Here is a 4,321-nt window from a genome sequence, read left to right as displayed (position 1 = left end):
TTCTCAGCAAACTAACACAGGAACAGAAAACCAAACACTGCATGTTCTCACTCATAAGTGGGAGTTGAACAACGAGAACACATGGACACAGGGAGGGGAACATCATGCACCAGGGCCTGTCGGGGGGTGGAGGTCTGCGGGACGGATAGCATTAGGAGAAATATGTAATGTAGATGATGGATTGATGGGTGCAGCAAACCACCATGGCATGTGTATACCTGTGTAACAAACCTGCATATTCTGCACATGTATCCCAGAACTTAAAGTATATATATATATAAAAGCTTTGAAATAATTACATGCTTATATTGACTTTAAAATATTTTCTGATTTATGATATATTGATACATGCCATACATGTTATTGATATGTACAGAATAACAAGAAGAATTTTACGTTACATAGTGAATAGTATTGTAGAGCAATGCTGAATGATTGGTGGTCCTTTATGATACTATTTACCTTAGAAGTATCTGCTTTGGTATTAAAATGTCACTGCTGATGTGTTGAGAAAGAATTGATAGTATCTATTTTTAATATCTAACTATGCTTTTATTATTGTGACTTTTAAAATTTGTCATTGAGTTTTGTTCTTTCTTTCCATCTAAGAAAGCATAAGTGTGCATTTGAATCATCTGGTGATCCTTTTTATATGTTGATTCTCACTGAGAAGTTCTAGAGTGGGACCTGGGATTTTCAATTTAACAAACTCCCTGGACCATACTTTGTTTTTTTGTTTGTTTGTTTTGTTGTTGTTGTTTTCTGAGATGAAGTCTTGCTCTGTCACACAGCCTGGAGTACAGTGGCATGACCTCAGCTGACTGCAACCTCCACCTCCTGGGTTCAAACAATTCTCCTGCCTCAGCCTCCCAAGTAGCTGGGAACACAGATGCACACCACCACGCCTTACTAATTTCTATAGCCAGATGCTATAATTTCTATAGCCAGACGCACACCACCACGCCTGGCTATTTTTAGTAGAGACGGGGTTTTGCCATGTTGGCCAGGCTGGTTTTGAACTCCTGACCTTAAGTGATCTGCCTGCTTTGGCCTCCCAAGGTGCTGGGGTTACAGCCTTGAGCCACCGTGCCCGGCCTCCCTGGACCACAGTTTGAATAGCAGGGAACTAGAAGTTATATGGAGCTTTTAAAAAAAGTAATTGTAAAGAGAAAGAGATTTTTGTCCCAGCTGCCTCCCAATTTAATACAAAGAAAAGCAAAGAATATTGTCCTTTAAAATTCACCTAAAAATAGTTTCACAAAGCAGTGGTTTTAATCTGGCATTATTTGTTTATTATTATTATCTGATATACCTGGTGTCTTTATTTGGATCATCTGAACACATGGCAAATGCAATTGAACAGTTCCCTCATGTCTTTATATTTGGAAGTGAAAAAACTAGGGGCAGATGCATCTCATTAAATTGCTAAGATCAATAAAGACTTAACTGTAACCAAGATGGAAGCTGGGAGAATTTCCAGACATTAGAGCTCATCACTAGATGCAAAGGCTCTTTCAAGGAAGTGAAATTGTGCAACTAATAGCTAGAATAAACTCATGCTTGATATAGGAAATAACAAGCAGTAAACAGGAAAGAAATCTACAATTAGGAAAATAAGCAGTATTTAGGAAAATAGCAATTATAAAACACAGTTTATTGTCAACTAAAATAGAACAAGCAGTAGGCTAATTGAAGTACTATGTACCATTGTGTTAGTTGGAATGCTTTATATCAATACAGGACTTGTAAATTGAATTATAACTTTAACCACTGTCCCATTTAGTAGAATCAAACACATCATGCTTAGTAGTCTCCTTTCTGATATCACATCCCCTATCTTGTGTTTAAATTGTAGAGAAAGCTCTTACATATTCATCAAAGCCCAACAGATTAGGACAGTGCCTTCTCTGATCTTCTGTGCTATCATTTTTGTTCAATATTCCCCATTCTGTGGACTTTGCTTCTCTGCCTTAAGAATGTGTTTGGTCATGCAGTCTGCAGAAGAGTGTTGGGGTCAGGAGTGAGAACTGATCAAATATTGAGGTGGCAATAGCTGACAATTAAATCTCTGATATCTTTCTTTTTTCTGGATCCAAAGAAAAGAATTAACGTAGGCATTTCAGATACCATTGTAAGGGTTCCATGTGGAAAAAACTGTGGGGCAGGAGCCAGGGATTCTCAAAACCTGCTTGATGTATGCTAAAGGCTAGCTCTAAATATATTTTATTTAGTTTAGTAGTTTTATTTGAAAGGTGCAAAGAAGGCTGCCTGTAAATGATCAAGCAGTCCTCCTACCTCAGCCTCTCAAAGTGTTGGGATTACAGGCATGAGACACTGCACTTAATCCCAGTGTATAGATCTTTTATTACCTCCTTGGTTAAATTCTTTTCTAAGTATTTTATTCTTTTTGATACTATAATAAATGAAATTACTTTTAAATTTTTTTCTTGGATAGTTTATTGTTAATGTATACAAATCCTACAAAATGTTTAAATGTTCATGTTGTATTCTGCAACTTTACTGAATTCATTTATTAGTTCTAACAGTTTCTTGATGTAGTTTTTAGAGTTTTCTATATGCAAGATCATATCATCTGGAAACAAAGATAATTTTACTTCTTCCCTTCCAATTTGTATGTCTTAGATTTCATTTTGTTGCCTAGTTATTCTGACTAGGACTTCCAGTATTATATATTGAAAATAATTGGTGAGAGTGGGTATATTAGTCCGTTTACATGCTGCTGATAAAGACATACTTGAGACTGGGAAGAAAAAGAGGTTTAATTGGACTTATAGTTCCATATGGCTGGGGAGGCCTCAGAATCATGTAGGGAGGCAAAAGACACTTCTTACATGGCAGTGGCAAGAGAAAAATGGGGAAGATGCAAAAGCAGAAATCCCCAATAAAACCATCAGATTTCATGAGACCTATTTACTATAATGAGAACAGTATGGGGGAAACCACCCCCATTATTCAAATTGTCTCCCACCAGGCCCCTCCCACAACGTATGGCAATTATGTGAGTACAATTCAAGATGAGATTTGGGTGGGGACACAGAGCCAAACCATATCAGTGGGCATCCTTGTCTTGTTCCTGTTTTAAAGGAAAAGCTTTTAGTTTTTCGCCCTTGAGTTTGATGTTGCTGTGGGTTGGCCATATGTGATCTCTATATTGTGTTGAGGTGTATTACTTCTATACCTAATTTGTCGAGAGTGTTTTTTTTTTTTAAATCATAAAAGGATATTGAATTTTGTTAAATGCTTTTTCTGTATCAGTTGGGATGATCATGTGATTTTTGTCCATTCTTTTAATGTAGTGTATCACATTTATTGATTTGCATATATTGAATCATCTTTGCATCTCAGGGATAAATCCCACTTGATTGTGGTGTATGGTTCTTTTAATATGCGGTTGAATTTGGTTTGCTAGTATTTTGTTGAGGATTTTTGCATTCATGTTAATCAGGAATATTGTTCTGTAATTTTCTTTTCTTGTAATGTCTTTCTCTGGCTTTGATATCAAGGTGATACTGGCCTCATAAAATAAGTTTGTAAGTATTTGCTTCCTTTCTATTTTTTGGAAAAGTTTGAGAAGGATTGATATTTATTCTTCTTTAAATGTCTGCTAGAATTCACCAGTGAAGTGAGGTCCTGGGCTTTTCTTTGATGGGATTTTTTTCTTATTTGTGCAAATATATAGGGTACATGAGATATTTTATTACATGTATATAATGTGCAGTGATGAAGTCAGGGTATTCACGGTGTCCGTCACCAAAATATGATACATTTTTGTTAAGTATAGTCATCCTACTCTGCGATCAAACATTGAATTTATTTCTTCTTACTGTATGTTTGTACTCTTTAACCCACTTCTCTTTAACCTCCTCTCTTCCTACTCCACTCATCCTTCCCAGTCTCTTTGATCTTGTTTTACACTCTCTACCTCCATGTGTCCAAATATTTCACCTTCCTCATGTGAGAACTTGCGATATTTGTTCTTCTGTGCCTGGCTTATTTCAGTTAAGATAAAATTACTTCCTGTTTCATCCATTTTGTTACAAATGACATGATTTCATTCTTTTGAATGGCTGAGTAGTATTCCACTGTGTATACATATTTTCTTTATCCATTCATCCATTCTTGGGCACTTAGGTTGATTCCATATCTTTGGTATCGTGAATAGTGTTGCAATAAACATACAAGTTCAGTATCCCTTTGTTATAATGATATATTTTCCTTCTGGTCGATACCCAGCAGTGACATTGCTAGATCAAACTTTTAGTTTTTTTGAGAAATCTCCATACTGTTTTCCATAGTGGCT

Source organism: Mandrillus leucophaeus, unplaced genomic scaffold (assembly GCF_000951045.1).
Source record: "Mandrillus leucophaeus isolate KB7577 unplaced genomic scaffold, Mleu.le_1.0 Scaffold130, whole genome shotgun sequence".
NCBI lineage: Eukaryota > Metazoa > Chordata > Mammalia > Primates > Cercopithecidae > Mandrillus > Mandrillus leucophaeus.
This window is presented reverse-complemented; position numbering follows the sequence as displayed.